The sequence below is a fragment of the Plectropomus leopardus genome, chromosome 17, assembly GCF_026936395.1.
Source record: "Plectropomus leopardus strain MGB_pleo_1.0 chromosome 17, ASM2693639v1, whole genome shotgun sequence".
Lineage (NCBI taxonomy): Eukaryota > Metazoa > Chordata > Actinopteri > Perciformes > Serranidae > Plectropomus > Plectropomus leopardus.
The window spans coordinates 7,918,610-7,940,509 of record NC_142192.1 but is presented as its reverse complement, the minus strand read 5'-3'; the positions used below and the strand labels follow the sequence as shown (position 1 = coordinate 7,940,509).

Genomic DNA, 21,900 nt, shown 5'->3' with positions numbered 1-21,900 from the left:
ATGAGGGGAAAGCATGAGGGTTTTTGGTTATACAAGCACAAAAACAGGCACGGAGAGGGCTGAAATAGACACCAGGATGAACTGATTGTGTGTTGAGCACAAAAGGAAAACATCCCTGACATCAGCAGCGAATGTGAATCCGCCGGGGGGCCAGGTGAGGGGCCAAAAGGTTGAGAAAGTGAACCGCAGGGGTCATTGTGTGGTACAGGAGGAGAGGGATATGCTGTCCGAGTAAATTACAGAGCTCTTCCATAGGCTCTAGATTGTGTTTCTTCACATGTTGCGCACATTACAAAGAGGAGCAGCTGAAGCATCGGTTACACGTCAGAAACATCTCAAAGACTCCCGAGGGCTAGAAAGGCTGTTAAAAGAGAGGCCAGCGCGGCTGACATTTAGTCAGTATCACCTCAGATATAGCAGGTTTAGCTGAGAATAGACACACGAGCGTGACATCTTGTAGTCAGCCAATCTCACAGGAAGGACTGCTTGGAGTTCTATCTATAGCATCGCAGCAGGCAAACAGACTCATAAACAAATTCTGTCATCATACTTCAGCAGATAAAACGCACACGCTTGACATGAAACTGAGGTGACAGACACGATGGCAAAAAATCAGCTGGTTGCACTGATATTCGTCACATTTTTTTCAGGTTCATTTACATAAGTGCATATTTTTCGATACATGCTGACTCTCCAACACGGTAATGTATTCTGTACACACTGCTTTTAAAATACCCTGCTAATGAAGTACTCATCATCATGAGGTTCAACTACTTTCACCTCTGAACCCATTCAGAACCCAGTAATGTTCCAAACAACAAAAAGTATAATAATTGTGGATTTCATATTGTAAATGCACCAATAAATTATTTTTTTTTTATTAGTATATTTAATAATGTTTTTTTGTAGGGTGGAACATAGTGATTGGCTTACAGACATCCCATCTAATGAGTCTGTGCATTTGGGTCAGATGACAGTAATCATAGATCTAGACATCCCAGAACAGTTATGTCCTTTGGAGGATCTGAATGTGTAAAAAAAAAATAAATAATAAATCACATTTTTACAAATTCAGACTAACAATTCCTTCAAACTTATTCAACCCATAATTATGTAAACCCCAATCAATCAATCAATCAATCAATCAATCAATTAATCAATCAATCAATCAATCAATCATTTCTTTGTCACATAGACAAGCTGCAACTTAGGTGCAATGAATCCCAACTTGTGTATTTTATTTTAGTCGTTTTTGCATCTTCACATTTTTTGGCTGCTGATGAATAGTTGTCCATGTTTCCGGATGGTTATGGTTATGGTTTCTCTTACTTCCTGTTTTATTTTGAAACTCGCCTCTTGTGTTGTTTCAGGTCCTCTACTTCCTGCCTTCTTCCTTGTGTGTTTCCCTCCTTTGTGGTTACCTGCACTAACATGTTGCACCTGTGTCTTGTTGTCTCACCTCCCTGAGAGTACAGAGTCTCTGAGCCTGTTCAGACCTGGTATCAGCATGTGTTTTGGTGATCTGAACACAAGTGGACAGCTGAGACACATCACTGTTTCCTGTCCCCTGCACAGGTATTGTTACGTCCACACTTTTGCTAGCTGCTCTGTAGCATGCTTGCTACTCACATTAGCAGTTGTGTCATTAACAGCTGAAGATTTCTCTGTCAGCAGAATTCAACACGTCTCCCTCCATAAGGCAAACCAAAGCATGGTCACACATCACCTCGTCCAGCTCCACATAAAACGGGTAAGTTACAGAGCATAAGCACGCCGTCACCAAAACAACCATACAAAACCACCACACAATCCTGCACTGACCATGTAGCCACTGTTTACCCTGAAAAAGATATGTGGTCAAAAGTGTGCCAGACCAGTTCTGTAAGAGGCTTGAGTGGAAGGATCATAATGTGTTTTGGTGGTAGTTTACACCTGTGTTTATAGCACTATCCAGTTATGATTACATCATCCAAGATGCATGTTAACTCGTTAAAACCTGAGCACATTGGCTTGATTTCTTTCAAAAACGTGGAAAGAAATGGCCCAAAATTGAGCATGAAACTAGTAAAAAGTTACAACTAAATTACCTTTAAATAAGCAAAAACAAAAAAAATGGAAAAAGTGAAGTTAAAAACAAGAAAATAATAATATCATTCTAATAATAATAAAGGAAGTTTTCTGTAGCGAAATGTCTCCTTTGGATTAAGTAGACCACACAGTCAGCTTAAAGTAAAGAAGATAAACAAGGATGTCTAACATTTGCTCTAAGGTAAGGCAACATAGTGTTATCGAATTTTGCTCTAAAGTGAAATATATAGACAAATCCGACAACCAATTTGTGTGTTCTGTCATCTTGCGGCACCGCTGACATTGACAGCCGTAGATAGTGACAGCAGCATGGGTAGATGATTGTTGAAGTTAGACAGTGGCCCCCACTTACCAATGAACGTACATTATATGGAAGGCTGTTGTAGTTAGCTGGGCAAATCGGGTGTCATAATAAGCGTTTGCTATGTAAAGTAATGTGATGTAAATACATCAGTGCATGTAAATTATGCAGACTTATGTTAACAACATTAACTTTTCCCGATTTCAAACGGGACATGAACTGTAGTCTCCCAAATGAATGTCATGTTTCCTTTGGCCTATTCACCTCCTCTCCCCCCTGTGATACACAAACTGTCTCGCTCTTAATATTCGTAATATTCATTCCATCAGTTGCTCACAGCGTCAAGTTTTGCTGCAGATGGGTTGCACACTGTGCCTTAGGCATTAATATCACATGTTGACGGGCGTGACAAAGCGTCAGTATTTGTCAGCCTGGGAATGAGAATGAGCCGTTGTGCTGCGCAAGGAGCATAAATTTGATTTATTGGCCTTTTTCCATTGAAAACTGCTGTCTGCTGCAGCTGGAACTGAAGCTGATGAGAGTTTGTGTGTAGAAAACCAACACAATGAACAAAACAGGCAACGGGGAAGTGCAGAGCTAGATTATTCTTTCAAGGTTTGTCATCAAGTGTGACACCTTTCACAATAAAGGTAATTCAGTCTATAAATGAGCAAGACTGGAGCATGTGCAGCCATTCTGTGGCTCTGTGAGGGTGTTCTTGACGGTGTTAATGCTAATGCAAATTTAATTCAATAAACGTCCTTATTGGATTTTGGCAGTTTTTTTAGGGGTTTTTTTTTTTTCTTTTTTTCCCCACTATTTTTAAACATTTTATAGATGAAAAATGATTTTTAAATAAGTGACAATAATTATTAGTTGCAGCCCTTATTTAAACCATAGTAAACAAATACTGCAGATTGCAACCCAGGCCATTTTTAAGAGAGACTGAGCAGCTCTTTAAAGCCTAACTAAGCAGGATTTAAACCTTTCTTATTAGTCTTAAGTGCCAATTATAGAGACGCATGATGGCTGGAGCTGCTGCCAATACATTTAATAGACCATCTTCACCTCTGCTTTTATTCCGAGTAGCATTCAGTTTACTGATGAAACATTACACCATTTCCAGGTAAAAATGTAGACGGCAGTTCTTCACCGCCTCTTGGGGTTGCCAGATCCCAAGGTTGCCAGGTGCTGCTGAAGGGCAGGGTGAGGCAGGTGTCGGAGGAATTTGAAGAGGAAAAACTTTGCCCCTGTCAAGTAGAAAAACAAGTCTAAAGCCCCGCTTGTGGCCTCAGGAGGGTGAAATGTTCCATTCACCCTGCAGGTAAAATAAATACACTGTGTAGATTTTGCTATTCTCACAGTTTTACTAGTAGTGTATTTTAATGTAAATCTTGATGGTTAATTCCTCTCAATTACAACTTAGTCTAAGTAAAGTTTTAACCATTATTTCTATCTTTTCTGGTGAAATTATAGATCTGAATTGTATAATTTCTGGCATGCTGACGTCACTATAACAGGAAAAACACAGAGAGAAGAGAAACTTACAGATTTTAAAAAAGCCAGCAGTTTATCCACATTACCTAATGTGGATAAACCACTTAAACTATAAAGGAAAAAAGCCAATAAAAATCCCTCATGCACAGAGGAATTCGGTGACTTCAGCACTTACTTTCTTTAGTACAAAGTCCGTTTAATCATTTGAAGCCTGAGCAGTTTGGCACAATCTCTGTCAAAAACACTGGAAAAAGGCAATGAGCAACAGAGGAAGAAATTACCCCAAAATTAGCAAGAAATTAGTAAAAAGTACAAAAAAATTACCTGGAAATTATTTGCATTTTTTTAAGTAAAAAAACAAACAGTCAAGTAAATGGTTTGACTCTGGCCTCGGCCCTTTGCTGCATGTCATCCCCTCTCTCTCTCTAATTGACGTTTAGTCTGTCCCCGCAATTAAAGGCAAAAAGCCCCACAAAAAACAATCTTTAGAATAAATTAATAAATAAATAAAGGTTCTTACGGTTGACCAGACATTGACTTTTGCCTGCCCCGTTTATGACGTCAAGTCAGCAACTTGTGTGTTGTTATCAGTGTTAGTATACTTGCCTAGCATGCTTTTTGTTAAATGTTTGCTTGCTTTCTACAGCTATAGATGCACATACTAAAATGTGCAACTACTAAAAGTAAATGATGGCTACTAGGAACAAAGTAAGGAAATATATAATTTCTTTACCGTTAGTTGTTGACACCGTTTCCATTCTGTCTGCCATTGCTGCTGCCCTGAAACGTCACAAAAACGTCACAACCTGGCAACTCGGGTATCATCATAAATTCCTAATTTCCCACTCACAACTACAACTTTAAAGGGCCGTTCATTTGCTCGAAACTCGTAAATCCAGTATTTCTGAGGAACACGTGAAGGCAGCATAAGTGGCATATGCACTGAATGATGATAACTACTGAATCTGAAACATAAAAGACCAAAGTCAGAGAATGTTGTATCAAATGCTAATTTCGATCTGAGCAGGGACCTAAAGTATCAGTCTGACTCAAGGAGCTGAGCTGTTGGTAGGCTGTTAATCCAAACTACTGTATCATCCCAAACTCTCCACTCAGTCTTGCTTGAAGGGATTTCTGGCTCTGTGGACTGCTGTGTTTACAGCGCAGACAAAGAGGATTGTCAACCTTGTCTGATCTTTTTTTTTGGCCAATGGAGACTATGAAAGGAAACTAATAAAAGTCTGGCAGGCTGTGCCACCATGTGCCACCCCGTCGCCTCCCTCTGCCAGCCACGCTGGCACGCGCCAGCAGCAGAAGGTGCGACTTCCCTTCTCCCAGACCTTGACAAGCAGACGGGGGAGGGAGAGTGCCCAGTGAGCGATGATGGGAGCCCGGCTGACGGACAGAGGTGTTAACCCCACCGTCAGGCAGGGAGAGAGTGGCGTTCTTGTTTACACACACTGAGGCCGGATTGTCACCTTGTCTGTCAGGGAAACATCCTATCTACCTCCCCTTATCTCGCTGCGAGACAGCCGGCCACTCTCTTGTAGAGGCCTGCTGCAGCTTCACATCATCATAAATCTCTTCCATCAGCCATACCATTGTTGCTTTTTATGTATTTTTTTCCCTTCAGTCCTCCAGATACCATATATACTCTGTCTGTGTCCTCAAATAGCTTTGCCTCAGACACACTTTCTAAACTCTTCAGTGCTGCTCGACAATGACCCTGTGCCCTGATACGCTGTGAGGCACTCAAGTGTATAAATTACCATTAAAACTCCTTTCTGAGATGAAAACTTATCACGACAGTTTCGAGGTCATAAGTATTCTTTTCCCGTTATTATAGGAGTGCTCAGCCTATTGCAACTATTGTAAATGTTAATCTTCATGACGTATTTAGATATCTTGCACAGAGCAATTCCTCACATCAGCAAAGAAAATTTAAAGGTCCCATATTATGCTCATTTTCAGGTTCATACTTTTATTTACCAAAAAGCCCAGCCCTGTGTGCTCTGATTGGTCATTGTTTCTGGGTTGTCTGCAGATCAACACTGTAAAATGCAGCGCTAAAGCTCACAGAGGCAATGGGGTGCTGTACTTAAGGTAAAGGCCTTTTTATAGGCTATTTCATGTCTTTTTTTTCTTTTCTTTTTTTCCTCAAAAATGAACCCGCTAGTTACTGGTTAACCCGTTAACAGTCATTGTAACTACATGGCTAACATTTTTTTGCTATCAAATTGCTTTACTAAAAAAACTTTGGCCAAAGGCAATTTTATTTTATACAGATGTTTTCATAAGATGCATTTAAAGTATTTTGAATTTACTTTAATTCTGTTCAATTCTATTTTTATTATATTATTTTTTCTACCATACATTTTAAGTAGATTTTGTTACCAGATTCATTATTATTTGTATTTGTTATTTTTATTTATTTATTAAGTTTGTTTATTTTATTAAGTTACTTTTATTTTAAGATTTTTATTATATAACATTGAACATTTGTTTTTTCATCATACATTTTATACAGATTTTTACAATGTATTTTTATTTTCATCTATTTATTTTTGCTTTTTTATTTTCATGTTTATAAGTTACTTTTATTTTCAGATTTCTAGATTGACTTTTGCACTTTTTAAAATACATTATTCTAGAAAAATGTTTTTTCCATAATTAATTAGTTATCATTTTGTTAACATATTCTATAGTCTATAATTTTGTATAATTTTTTGCAAAGGTATCTGCCCAGTGTGACTGTTAAAGGGTTAATGAGGCTTGGCCTCTCAAAAGTAAACTAAACTGAAACTTACATTTTTGACACTTTCACACTTTTTATATAACACCTTTATATGCCTTATTTAAAAAAAAATGGAAATCTGTCATTTTACAGTATGGGACCATTAAGAACCACACTTAACACCCTCATTTGGAATATGGCTTATGCAGCTGTTTTGTTACCGTCAGCGTGAGTGCTTTGGTAGGGGGGTAGATATGAGGCTGGATAAACAGCAACAGGCAGTTTTAAATGAATAAAAATAAAGCTCTGCAGGAGGGAAGCACACCAGAATAAATGTAGCACACAGTGTACAGGAAGAGTTTGAAGAGCCTAAGGACATAAGAGGCAGTATGGATGTTCTGTTGAGGTGATGGACAGTGATTCTGGATATACATTTCAAGGACTGAGGGGGCGAGAGCAGCAGAGAGAGGAGAGGAGAGGAATCCCAGGTGCTGAACATGTTCATAAATTGATGACTGCTGTCGTAGGAAGGCTAAGTGGAGAAACAAATTGATGAGAGCATAGGATGAGGATCTCAAAAAAAACCCCAATAGAGACAAGGCTTCTTATTCTCTCGTTAAAACGCAGGAGATAAAGTGTTATCAACCATAGAGTGGGACTTCCCATTTGAAATTAAATAAGACAAATGTGTGCAGCTGTGTTAGACAGATAAGGCGAAAACTCACGATATTAAGCAGAGAAAGGTTGCTGATGACGTCGTAGCCGGTTGAGGAGCTGTTAAATGAAGTTCTCTTTCTGCATGAGTGCACATGTCTGCATTTGTGCTTGTATTTTTGTCCACATGTGTTTTTTTGTGTTTCACAAGCGTCTGTGCTCCAGCACACGAGCACAGCATGCCCTTAAAATTACTAACGGCATGTACACGTTGGCTGTCGATTGAATAACCTTTCAAGGCATGAACAAAGTGAGCGCTACACAGACAGCACTGTATATCTTGTCAAATGGCTAAACCTCAGTAAAAATCAATTTGATATCTTGTTCTAAAACATGAAGTGAAACTATTGATTCTTGTGGGAAAAAGTGGAGCACTGTAACAGCCAATAGCTTAGAGAAGAGAACAGGAAAAAAAATTACTAGAAATGTTTAGATGGTATGTTTACCATCTAGTTATTCAGCATCTTACGTTAGAGTGTCAGCATGCTAACATTTTCTAACTAGCACTAAAAATGAAGCACAGCGAAGGCTGATGGAATGTCATTAGTTTTGCAGATAGGCTATTTGTCCAAAAATCAAAGTGTTGGTGAAATTTAGATCAGTACAGAACAACTTAAAAGTTCTTTGTGAAATATTCCTGCTCTTTCTGTGTGTGTTGTAATCTGAGCTTCTCTGTAGTTTGTTGTGGTTAACTGGTCCTGCCACTTTTACATGTTAGTTCAGGTGTGTATCACACCGGCTAGCTCATTGTTGCTGCTTTACGCATCTCTCACACGGCAGTTATTGCTGTTATTGGGATGGCTTCACTGCAGAAAAGTAGAACCAATCCACTGGTTCACAAGGTTAATACTGTTTGCTCTGTCAAAAAATGTTTTGTGAACATTTTTTAATTATTTGTATACTAGGAGTGTAAGCCGTATGGTCATGGTCATGTCAGCACTGTTGCCTTCGTTTAGCGCTGTCTATGGAGTCAGCACTTTTACCTGCTCGCTGCATGCTCAGCCACCTAACTGTGTGTGGATAACTCATATGCTTTTAATCTGACATAGAGCCATAGACATAGAATTTGAAATAAAACATGTTAGTGCAGGTGTGTAGCTAGCTCATTGCTACCGATTTGCACTGCTCTCATACTGCGGTTACCGCTGATACTGGAATGACGTTGTCGCAGAAGAGTAGCACCAACCCTCCTGTTCCTACCAGGTTAACACTGTTTGCTCTGTCAGCACTGTTGCCGTTTTCTAACACTGTTTATGGAGTTAGCACCATTAACTGCTAGCTGCATGCTCAAACACCTCCATGATGAGAACCGTGTGCAAACAACTCATATGCTCTGAATTTCACATACAGTAGAGCCAGTTTAAGATTGTCTGGCTCCAGGACTTGGAATCTGAGCACTCCACCACTGATTTATCTGACATATTCACATAAAACAGCAGTATCTCGATTGAATTTTTTAAAAAAAAGGCCAATCAGCACCACAGGCAGGACTAATGCCATTGTGAAGCTGTTGTCAAGTGGCAGGGGCTGCTATAAACAAGATAGACGCTGCTATTGTGGCTGTTTAAAACCAGCATGACTTCTCAATATCACTTGACATCACAGTTTGTTTTACTTAACTCTCCTCCACTCCATGTGCATCAGTGTGAACTTTAAATGGCTTTAGATTCAGGTGGATACCCTCTAGTGATTGGTTCGGTAAAACTGAATCCCTTTCCCTCATGGAAATCGGTTAGAGTGGAAACAATGTCAGACTGGAGATAAAGTGTTAATATATCCGTCTAATTTCAGGCAACCTTTAAATGGTAAACAAACTTCCTACAATTCATCCTGAAGGGATGATGACTACATCAAATTTAATGGCAGTCCGTTCAAAAGTTGTGGAGACATTTTACTAAAACTATAAATGTCAGCCTCATGGGGACACTTAAAGAAAAGTCAAGGCAATCACTAAAGTCAGCAGGATTTATTGTCTTGTAAACATTAATGTCAGTACGATGTTTTGTGGCAATTCATCTAGCAGATGTTGAGATATTTCACTGGATAAGTGAAAACTTTGACTTGTGGCACTGGAGGAAAAGTCAGGGAATCACCAAAGTTAGCGTGAATCATCCTGAATGAGTGTATATAGAAATTACATAATTAGTAAAAGGTCAAAGACGCACTGTTGTCTTAAACTGCACAAGTATGTAGCAAAAAGCAACATTTTGCAGGACATTCTGAAGCACCACAGAAGTTTTCCTCCAAACATTTTTCTCCTTCTGTAAATGTAATAAAAAGATGAGAGGAATCATCTTGTAGGTCAAATGTTTCTATGCATCATAATTCTTTCTTCGTCTATATTTTTATAGACTCCCAGACTTCTTTGCGTGTCACGTAGGACAAAGCAGGACAGGTGCATCCGTTAAAGCCTGATCGAAGCGAGCGTCAACGTCAATCATTCGACGGAGGCGCGAGGTGTGAAACGATGTGCTGTTTCAAGTGGAAAAGACATGATTTACTGCCCTGACGTGACGTGTGATGTTTTAGCAGCGTGGGTGTAGATCACAAAGTGGAGTTGCAGATGAGAATTCAATGTAGTCTACTTTGGTGACACTTTGATGCTGGCAATAGTTTTCAATAAAAAGCTCTCTGCTCATACAGAACGTGAACAAATATAAGTGTCTCCTGAACAACAGAAGATAAGAAGTACCAGGGAAATCATGACTTGCAAATCATCGCAATCTAGTCTTAACTCTGACCTGTGAAGTATAGAAAGTCTCACTGTCGGGACAGTTCTAGAGAGACGGTGCCTTGACCTGTTGCTCAAGAGCTATTGATTGTTTATATTCCTGAGTGTTTTGCCAGTGCTGATCAGACTGGGACTTAAAGGTGTGATCATCATTAGTGTTATGTATTTTAAATCAGCGTTAAGGCCTAGTTATACCAGTATTTAAAACTGTGAAATTTGATATTTCCTTTAGGAGTTTTTTTCTGCTAGCAGTTTGGATTTTGCACATGTTGGCCATTTAGCTTTTTTTTTCTTCCCAGCACAACTGCCATAATTTTGCTTTCTAGTTTTTGTTTTTAAAAGGCATTTACAAGTTTACAGTGAAAACAGTTTTGTTCCTTTGCTCTTTTTCTTTTCTTTGTCAAACAACATTTTTAACACCTTTTAATAATAACAAACATATTGTGTCCGTGACTGAAAGGTGGTTTTTACAAAGAAGGCATAATAGTTCAGTTTTAAATAAGGACTACAACTTTTGAAAGGTCACATTCTGAAGGTGTTATTTCTGCATGTTGAGTGATGAAAGGTTGCACAGGCCTAATTTGTCGAAAATTACATCCCAAGAACCAAAATGAATAGGCTGATTCACATCCTAGACTTCCAGTGGTAAATATGAAAGAACAATGAATGTGATTACATCAGTGTTATATAAAAGCACCGTCAACACACACACACACACACACACCACCAAAAGGGACTGATATTTTTAGTAATGCTATTCGATCAACCTGGCTGGCCACTATAATGAGGCGTGGGAGATGGAGGCTGGTTCCTTTCACAGGTCAGCGGACTGACAAAGCCCAGTGTCCTGGTCTGGAACCAGGGAGCTGTCTGCTTGCCGGGGTTTGTCTGGGGCTGCGTGCGCCTGTGTGGAAGTTATCTGTATTCACCTCCATCGCACTGTGGCTCGCTTCTGTTTAATATGGGCCTGCTGTAGCCTCCCCGCCATCACCTGGCACTGCAGAGTTCATTCTCAGTGTGTGTTTTTATCAGCACCCCTAGGGGCATATGTAATTGCTCAGCGCTGATGAGAACAGCCCCAGCTCAAAGTACCATCTCATACCGCAATTACACCCATGGAAGTGGGAGGGAAAAAAACTGCGAAAATAAAGAAACTACCCGGTGCGGCGTGGCAGGTGAAAGACTACGGCCTCACCTCCTCCTCCTGAGCCGAGCCGGGACTGATAGAGGACTAAAAGTCAGCCATCTCCTTGGGGATAAAGATTTTTTAAGCTGTTAATCCTCCGTCTGTTGATGATTGAGGTGAACAGCTGACATTTGAAGCCTTTTATGTTAAAGTTTCCAAAGCTCACGGCTATGTGTATGTGGCAATGTGGCTCTGCCAAGACAATAAAGGTGGTAAACTTTCAGAAGAACTTCCTGTGTTCTGTGTTTGTGAGTCGTATACTCAAAAGGGGAATGTGAATGGTGCTCTCAGCCAGACTATGACAGCTCGCCGCTCCTCCGCTTATGAAAATAAATGCTGACGAGTGTTGCACTGGCTGTGCTGCTCTGGTGTCAGCCGGGGAAGAGAGACGGCTCTCAGTGCTGACAGGCCGACGCGCCTGGTTTGCATTGAGATGCATGACGCAGCCCTTCGCCTCGACCCCCCCTCCTATCCAGTCTCAGTTGCTGTTTGGGGGAGGTGGATGGCGGGTGGAGCAGAGCCGAGGCCGGGGCGGCCGAGGCTCACAGCCAGAGCAACATGTCCCCTATCAGTATTCCACTGTGACGAGTGCTGATGCTGCCCTGATGCTGCAAAACTTCAGCCTGTCTTTGTTTCTGTCATTGCACTTTACTTCTGACACCAACAACTTTTGCTTTGAGGTCGTCTTTGTGTGTGTGTGTGTGATATTTTTTTTTCATCTTCTGTGACTCACAGCATCTGAATGTGAGTATTTGATTTGGCCAGCTGCAAGCTGCCTTTGTCCACACGCCCTTAAAATTTAATGACTTGACCTGTGCTTATATTTGGAAATTTCCTGCAAACAAAACCTGTCTTACAATAAGCAGCAAAAAAAACCCCAAATATGCTGCATTTTCTGTCAGTTTCTAGCCAGTGAATAATAAGGAGTCTATGCTAGCAGCTCTTTGAGGCTATAATGCTTTGAGCTAAATGCTAACACTTAGCATGCTAACATGCTCACGCTGACAACGTTAACATGCGTATGTTCATTTGGTATAATGGCATGGTCATCAGCTTAGATTTGCTTGTTAGCATTTGCTAATTATACCAAAGAAAACCTTATTTTAGGGATTTAACCAAAAAGTTCAAAAAACATCATTCACCTAGAGGGCAAAAATGCTAATAACTGCCTGTATTATGTTCAGAGATGTTTCTTTGTGTTAATGAAATAATATATTTTTGAATGACACTGGCATTGCAATAAAGTGGTCGAGGTCGATTGCTGACAGGACGGGCCAAAATTCCCAGTTTGCAGCCAGAATTTCAGCAGTCACGTTTAGGCCACAAAAGCATTTTGGTAAAGTTTTGGGAAAAATCGTGATTTTGATTAAATTTTGATAAAATAAAAGGTAATATAAAAAATAATGCTTTAGTCATCATGAATAGATAGTGTATTGCCCTTTTTTTAGAAGATAAATAAAATGCCTCATCAGTTATCATTTTGCTGATCGTTCAACATTTTTGCGACTTGCCAGGTACACTAAATACCAACATTTCATCACAATGTTAGAAAACTCGGCACTATTATTCCCTCAAACCGTGGGTAAAAGAAGTCTCTTGCATTATGGAAGTTTCATCTGACCTTTCTCTACATTTGTCTTGTCTGTGCAGAGGATGGGAATGACAGGCATTATTATTGAGCTGCAGGGCTGGAGAACCACAATCACCACATTCTTTGGTAAGTTATAGACTTAAAATAGGTGCTGAGTGATTTTTTTTTGGTGCAGTGCTGTGGGAGAAAAAGTACACTTTAGTTGGCTTCCATCTGCTGTTTGAACCTTACTCGCCTTTGCTAAGTGGTGGAGGAAGAACTCTTTTACGTAAAACTTTTAAGTAAAAGTAGCAATAACACTGTGCCAAAATATCTGCTGTAAGATTTTTTTTTCTTTCAGGTAGCTTAGTATCTCTCTTAACATCATCTCTTTGGTTTTAAATCACGTCCTTCTTAAATTATTTACAAGTTTGTGTGCCTTGTTGCAAGTGTGAACTAAACTTTACCCTCGGAGAGGCAGGGGGGAGCTGAGAGGGAGGAGTGGAGGGAGAGACGTGAGGCAAACAGCGCATGATTTGAAAGGGGCAGCTGCATGCAGGTAAAAACAGCCGGAAGTCAGTGATTGTAGTTCAGCACAGTTATCACCATAGTCAACAGTTAGAGCAGCAGCAGCAGTTGTGACGCACAGCTCATGGAGGCTGTAAAGGTTCTTTGAAAGCCTTACCATCTGATTGCGGCAATTTGTGCCAAAACGCTCTCCCCTTGTTTTTTTATAACTCAGTCACATCTGAACACACAGACGCAATGAACATATATTTAGATTCAGTGTGACTTGGACTTTTCTTCTCTTTTTTGCTTATGAATCATAGAAAAAAAAGGAAGCACCTTGCAACTCCTGAACTTTGGAGGTTCTTGGAGTTTTTCTAAAGAAATTTTGAGCTCCAAACCCTTCATGTCGTGCATTCTGGTAAAATCTTTTGCATCAGTTTATGGTGGAAAGACTTCCTGTTTCAACTGTGCACATATGGTGCTTTTTCTTTCTGTTTAATGGCAGATCGCAACCATTGCTTTGCAGGCTGAATCCCCTCCCGAGACCCCAGCTTTTGTTTGGTATGCATTTTTAATTTCTCGTAGCTATTTGGGATGAGAAGGACATGATAAGTATATAAAAAAACTAAGCATTGTCTTTGATCAGTAGGTATTTTTTTTAGAAAAATGATGCCCTCATTTGGAGACTATGGGTTTTTTTTTTAATGGTCACAAGTGTGTAAAAAATTATCAAACTGATTATTTCAACGTATTGTCTATGGTTTAAAGGACACTGTTCAAGTCTAGAACTTTTAAAACTGTTTATTTCAATGCTTGAACATGGCTGTGCAAAAGCAAAATCGCAAAAAATATGTAACATGTTTCAAAGTCTTTTGTATTTGTTTGTTTTGTAACTCTGTATGAATTTACCTTGCTCTGTACTCCAAGCTAAGAATATCCTTTTTTTGTAGTAGTCTGTCAATTGGCCTGTGTGAAATTCTGCAATAATACAATAATAAAGTCCCAATGTCCTCAAACAAGACTATAATAAAGTTTCGATGTCCTCAAACTAGATCATAATAGGGCTCCAAAATCCTCAAACAAGACGATAATAAAGCCCAAATGTCCTCAAACAAGCAATATTAATGCCCAAATGTCCTCAAACCACACAATAATCAACTCCCAATGTCCTCCAACTAGATGATAATAAAGCCCTAATGTCTTCAAAAGAGACGACAATAAAGTCCTTATATCGTCAAACTAGATAATAATAAAGCCTCAGTGTCCTCAAACGAGACTATAAGAAAGTTCCAATGTCCTCAAACTAGATCATAATAGGGCTCTAAAATCTTCAAACTAGATAATAATAAAGCCTCAGTGTCCTCAAACGAGACTATAAGAAAGTTCCAATGTCCTCAAACTAGATCATAATAGGGCTCTAAAATCTTCAAACGAGACGATAATAAAGCCCCAGTGTCCTCAAACAACACAATAATAAAGTCCCAGTATCGTCAAACTAGACAATAATAAAGCCCGAATGTCCTCGAGCAAGACAAAAATAAAGCCCCAATGTCCTCAGTCAAGACGATAATAAATTCCCGCTGTCCTCAAACCACACAATAATAAATTCCTAATGTCCTCAAATGAGTAACAGCATCTTCCTGTTTAACCATTGCTAAAATTGGCCAAATTTGTGTGCCATATCAAACTACAAACATTATTTAGCATGAATAAACAAGTTTAACCCATAATATTTGATCAAGTTTTGTATCTTGTCTACTGTTGAGTTGGGACTGACTATGGACTGACGTGGCAGAGATGGCTGCCATCTTGTTGAGACGCATTAGTGTATTGTGCTTTTGTTATCACTAGATGTCAGAAAAAGTGTCCACAAAAAAGGACAACTGGTGAAGCAGAATGAAATATAAGGTGAAACAATGTATTGTCCTCTTACGAGGACGCAGGGTCGCAGGAGGCTAATGCCTACTTAACCGCAGGTATTGTTGCGTCTGTGAGTCATGTTCTGGCAGTTTGTCCGACCTCGTCTAGCTTCTTTCTTATCTAAGTGATGTGCATTTGCCACAGACATAATTCTTCCTTAACTAATGAAATTTCAAATAACATATGTAGGTTTATATCCCGTTTTACGGCCATAACTTTACAGGTCTCCTAAAACTAAATTTATTCTGTAAAGAATTTACCGCATATCCCCAGCCAGATGTTGTCTCCCAGTCTGCCTCGATTCACTGCTACCAGAGGAGTGCACTCTGCTGAGTAGGCCTAATGTCATTAAACTCCATTAAAAGTGATAAGTAGCTGTGTAATACTGCTTTGTTAGGACAAACTGCAATCCTCATGCTGTTCTGCCTGATATATAAGGCAGCAGTAGCCTGTGTATGTGTATCCATTACACACACGGACTGAAAATGTCCCTTGACGTGGCCAATATTTTCAAGTGAAGTGTTCTTTGAGGGCACTGTGCATGGACATTCATCATAGGAGCTGGCTTGTGTTTGATGTGGATATGCATGCAAGCAGAGAGCACACAGTTGGAAAGATGCAGCCAAAACAACAGGGTGTATTTGATTTGTACAACACTGTGTACTATCGGAAAAAAACAAGACACAGAAGCACAGGTGGTGCTTCTGTACTACATTTTATGACTGGCTGAGCAAAGAGGACCCTGAACCACTGACTGATTCATGACTCTATTTGCATTAGAATATGTTGGTATTAAACAAGGTGGTAAACATTTTTGAATTTATGCTGTCATTTAGTGTGTTTACGTGCACGCTATAGTTTCTCTCTTATGGTTGGGTTTTTGAGTTTATGGTCGTATTTTATCTCGGATAAATTCTTATCTAGAACTTGAGAAACCAGAATGTACCAGCCAGTGTACAGGATATTGTGGCACGTTTCTAGTCGCTGTCAGCCATGTGTGCAGGTGTGTTACATTAAAGCTGGTAAACAAAACACACAGAAGATTATATTATGAGATTACATTAGATAATTTTATTAATCCCATGAGGGGTAACTGCTTTGATAACTTTTGCCTTTGCATGGCGGCAAACAACAAAAGTTTCAAGAGTCAGACATCATATGAAATACTGCCTCAACAAGTAGTGGTACAAACACAGACTGATAAATATTTCAAGAGGACATTAGTGTAGTGCTAGTTTGACTCACAGGATTTAAACTGCGCTATAAACCAACATTATCGGCCCCTTCTGCTATCTGTGTGTTACCATTTTCATTTTCAAATTGAGTTTGTGTTTTTCCAGACTTTTTCTAGTGCTGACACAGTGCTCTGAAGATAGGTCTGGCTACGCAAGACTAGTGTATAGCTTTAGAGTCTGTGAAGACACTTCATAAAATAAAACCTTAAACCTGCAATTACTATTTTTAATCATTTTCTTGGCCACTTGGGGGCAGCAGAAACAAGCTATGAACACAGTACGGGCATATTGTCACCTTTTATAGGGGACCACCGCAGATGGTCCACATTATAGTCTGTTGTGCAAGGGCTTTTTTTTTGCCTCTAGTGGGAGATTTCCGAAGTCTGATTAATGTCCTCAAGTGATGTCAATCTGGACTTCAGTCTAACACACACCAAATGTAATAGGGATTGCTCTGCACTCTCTGCCCTGGTGTATTTTTGGGATGTGATGCTGGCTCCTGGCCAGTGCCACGTCTTGATATCACACCCCCATGTCCGTTTCATTTGGTTCTATGTGGGACCTGTCCTACCAATATGTTAAATACCAATACTTGGCCAGTAGCCCTGAGCATCAGATACCAACGCATCAAAGCGCCTAAGAGATACTCTAAGAAACTGCCCTAATATAAAGAGGGAGAAAGTCCATATAGGTGTGTGTGCAGTAGGGATAAAACATAGCATAGCATGTGACATCATGTACTTTCACAGAAATGTATTTAGTTTGACCAAAAGTGTGACCTTTTTTCCAAACCTAACCTTGCACTTGTGTTGCCTAGACCTATGGAAGTAAACCTAAAAACAATGCAAACCTACATTGGAAGTTTATTTTGAAATGATCCATGTCCATGTCAATGTCTTGATCAGAAATTGACATGTTGTCCTCAGGAGTCCAAAAGTGATGCTAGAGGGTTACTTACAACGTCATTGTTTGCAGTGTAGGGCTGCTGACCAAGCATCTTTATTTGAAGTTTGAAGTTTGAAAGAAGTGAAATTTGCAGAGCTCTGTAGCCCGCTTCTCATCTCTGTTTGAGGCTTACTTGTTGGGGATCAAGTTGGACTGTGGGTATTGTAGGCACCGGGTTTTGACAAGGAATTGGGTTTTCACAAAATCTCAATCTGCCATTAAATAATTCCCAAATAAGTGTAGGTCTGGATGATATCAACATATACACGATTGGCATAAATAATTGTTGGCAGACTGTGCTTCAGTGTAATGATCATTTCTTTATCAATTTAGATAGCAAAAAAAGGCCCACTAGTTACCATGTAGTTAGGGTTTGCCAATGTGTAGGTTGGTGCACTCGATGTATATCTAAAAAGTAAGTCATTTCCTAACTGCAGCAACTAGAAAAAAAAGTGTTTCTCTGGTTTTATTTAGTGTTTCATTGTAATTATAAAGCCTGCTGTATGTAATGTTTCTGTGTTGCCTCCCCACCTCAGAACCTATAAACGTAAGTAGACTTACAGTATTCTTGATTACCGCCTTCATGTTTCTTTCCCTAACACACCAGTTTTATTTTTCGTTTTGACACTGATTAAATTCCCCCGCAAACCTAACTCAGCTTTATTGGAAAATTAATGTGTGGGATTGGAAACATTGTCCACAAAATGCTCCATAATTACAGTGCTGGTTCAATACAAAAGACTACTGAGTGGGGTTTTTTTAGTGCTAACTGAGCTTCAAATGCCTGTAAGCTTTTGATTGTCACACTATGCGCACTCTGGAAACTTCAGCACTTATTTTTTTAATTTACATTTGGCTTGGTTGTGATCTATACAAGAGGCTGTGTATAGAGGGGTCTGTTGTGTTTGGAGCTTTTTGTGTTTTGCTTGAGAAAACATTAATGGATTGAATCAAATTTCTGGATGTCACATAAGATTTTGTGCACTGTCAGTGGAAATGTTCAGTATGTTTCATTCAGTTTGACAGCTGAAGTGGACTGTGAGGAAAGCTGCACATATTGTACTATTTTGCCTTTAAGTAATAAATCAAGGCCAACTAGGTAATACACAATTTTCTAAGATTATTACATTACATTTACTTCAGTATGATATGTTTTTCTCCAAACTTTTATTACTTGCAACTATTGAAAACAACCACATTGATGCACAAATGGTCTTTCTTGCCCTTTATTACCAGGAAACAAGTTTGCTATTATTATCAAAGTTCATCAACCATGAAAAGCTAGGTCATTTCCTATTTAATGTAATATTGTTTGACACTACTTACTCCTACACATAGACTTTTGTGTCCTGTATATAAGCCCACTTACCTAGATATTTGGACATGAGTGACCATGTGGAATAATGTAAGCTGGATGAGCTTGATATCCATAAATTAATATACAAAACATTATCTTCATCCGACTCTTTGCACCTCTGACCCTGTGCTTCAGTGACTGTACAACTTTCTGGGTCATGCTGTGTGGGCAGTTGAGAACCGGCTGTAGGCAGCTATTACATCACAATGCTGTGTTCTGAATTAAAAGAATTACAGTTTTAACCCTTTTTAAGCAATTTTTCACCGCTGATATATTGTGCAGTGACCCAGAGTGTGAAGTGACTTTGTAATCTGGAGGTGGAGGGGATGGTGGATGGTGTGACACTGAGGTCAGATGCCAAGCTGCAGGCCCCTCTTTGAGACAAACAAATAACACAACTGATTGTGATTAAGCAATTCATCAATATTAACTGCTGCTTTTTTGGTACAAAATGAGGGCATTTTGTACCAGAATAATAGCAATGTAAAGCAACTTGAAAAGCAGTTGTAGTTTTTTTTTTTGTTTGTTTGTTTTTTTACCAAGACATTGCTACTGGGTTTGAGCCAAAACATGAACTTTTAACTTTTACTTTTATTAACTTTAACTTTTATTGTTGTACTTTTATTTTTATTATTATTTTATAACACTGTATGCATCTAACAAGCAGAAACTGTACATTTCCTGTAAAATGTAGGTGTATTTTGAAAAGACACAATGCATATAACAGACTTAAATTGACACGGTGTCCCAAAACGTCAAAAACTAACGCACCCAGGATACCTAGCTGGTCATATGTAGACCTCAAAAGTCCACTAAATGTGCAGCGATATGTAGATGAGTTGAGAGTGAGAATGTGTTGCCTAACCTCATGTTAACAACAGCATTGTTGAAACTACATAACATGCAAATGTAATACGTCTATGATTTGCAGACACATAAAATGCCGACATTATTACCACATGCCTACAATTTTACTGCCTACATACTACCCATTTTCCTTACATCTACCAGGTGCACATCGACTTTAATTCCCTTCCCCATCACCTGAATGCCACATCCATCTCCAGACCCGTTATCACTTCCCTCATGGACTCTGCAGTCACCTGGCTCAAATTGTCCACCTCATTACTTTCATCTTATTCCCTCATCAGCCTCTCTGTTCATATACTGGCCCAGATCAAAGTTGCAATTTGGTTGTCTGTCATTGATGCCAAACCTCTGTTGGCTGTTACCTGACCTTCTGTCTAATTTGGACCCCTGCCTTTTTGCCTGCTCCCTGTCTGGTCAAGTCTGCCCTCTGTTGTTTGCCTTCCTGCTGCTTTTAAGCTAATCTATACCCTCGCTGTTAGGGAAAAAAAAAAACTCATCCTCCTGCCTCGCCTGTTTGCATTGGGATCTTTCCCTTGTTAGCCAGCAAGCATTAGCAAATGAGCCTGTTACCCTGTTGACTGTTGCTAGCTACGCTCAGCAGGAAGGAATAATCTTTGTTTGGCCTTTTTAACAGCATTAGACTTTTCCTAGCAGGAAAAACATGCAAAACTAAAGGCACTTGCAATAGTCTGCTGTGAAAATAGATTTATCTTGGTTATTTTCTAAATTATATCTTAAGCTAATTAATGCAGCCTCATTTGTATCTCGGTTAAGTGTATGGTGCAGTTTCGGGTATCTCAATTAAGGAAAACTATGCCCTCGATGAAGATACTCTTGCATTGAAGTTTTCCTGATAGCAAAACTTTTATGCAATATAGCCAATATAAAAAGCATGTTGTCTTTGTATTAAAAACTTTTACTGTGTCTCTCTGTAAAATTGCTTCACCCACACAGATAACAGCTAAAAAAAAAGGCAACATCAGACTGAATAATGGCCTGATAGCAAAACTGACATTCAGACATATGTTAGACGCTGCTTACCTTATTCTCAGGATGGACAATGTTTCAAGGGCAACTTCACATGAGTGAAAAGACAGATTGGAAATATGTCATTCTAAAGCTCAGAACATTAGAAGAGATGATTTGAACATCATATGGAACAGCCAACACTTAATTTTTTTTTTAATTGATCCTGTCTGTTTCGCACACTGAAGGCTGATACTGGCAGATTAAGGCGACACAGTACGACAAAGAATCGACCCCACACACCCCTGACCAACCTCGAAACTGCTAGTCTGTTGACCAACCACTTGTTTTGTGTGCTGCAGAGGAGAAAAAAGTGGAAAATAAAGATGTAGTTGAAGCTGTGACCGTGAAAAGTGAGAGCAGTTTGTAGCTCCAGTTCATTTTTAAGAGCGAACTTGAGGTGACCAACACTGCAGTTTGGCAGTCTTATTCAAGACTCTTGCTGTCTTGTCTGTCTGTGTTTGTCATTGGTAAGCACAATGTGAAAAATTGATGAGTCTTTGTTTGTAATGCATTGTTTGTTACTGCAAGTAATATTATAAATCAATTTAATCCCTGTGTAAACTGTTTTACTTAAGTGGGTCTGCTATAGTCCTTGGAAGTCTTACCCCTTATTGGTTATTGAGCGTGTCCTTCAAAATTCTCATGGTGATTAAATTGCATAGTTATGTGATTTTAAAGCTGCTCTAATCAGTTTTTACAATTAATCAGTAGACCTTGATTAATGTTAGTGGGGTTGCTCGTAGTAATGATATAGACTGTATAAATAATGGGCATAACCACTATAATGTCACCCACTGGTTAGTGGACTCATGTTTTGAAGCCTTGAGCTTGGCATTTTGGCAATCAGCATTTTGGAGTTTTAAAGCCAGAGGTGACCATATTTGGACGAAAGGGTGAAGCTGTGGAGGAACGAGGGGTAGGTCTGAATAATATGCGCTTTACATACAATAACAATGGCATAACATGGCAATAACCATAATTTACCATCTTTTCTAAAAGGTGACTGATGTTGTCCTCTGCTTGGAGGGTAAGGAGCCCCTGAACCTCATTAGTTGTCCATTTTGCAAATATCTACGGCCACTCTTTTTCTTTAAGTAAACCACTAAATGCTTTATAAATCTCCTGCGGTGGTTTGCACACATAATATGATGTTCCAGAATGCTGCCATTGTGATGTCAACACAAGCACTTGGTGGGATTGCGCTGCACATGGT

The 21,900-nt window shown here is 39.4% G+C and overlaps 1 protein-coding gene across 3 annotated transcripts in view; it reads left to right on the top strand.

Annotated features, from left to right (window-relative positions):
* The first annotated feature begins 1,295 nt into the window (after positions 1 to 1,295).
* ptprua (protein tyrosine phosphatase receptor type Ua) overlaps positions 1,296 to 21,900 on the top strand; it is a 280,443-nt gene continuing 259,838 nt past the window's right edge. The window contains exons 1-3 of one of the 3 annotated variants that reach the window (XM_088090203.1): positions 1,296 to 1,575; positions 1,675 to 1,750; positions 3,516 to 3,713. The gene's annotated coding sequence lies outside the window, so the exon portion shown is untranslated. The remainder of the gene's footprint in view (positions 1,576 to 1,674; positions 1,751 to 3,515; positions 3,714 to 21,900) is intronic. The other 2 variants (XM_088090202.1, XM_088090201.1) reach the window with 2 other exon arrangements.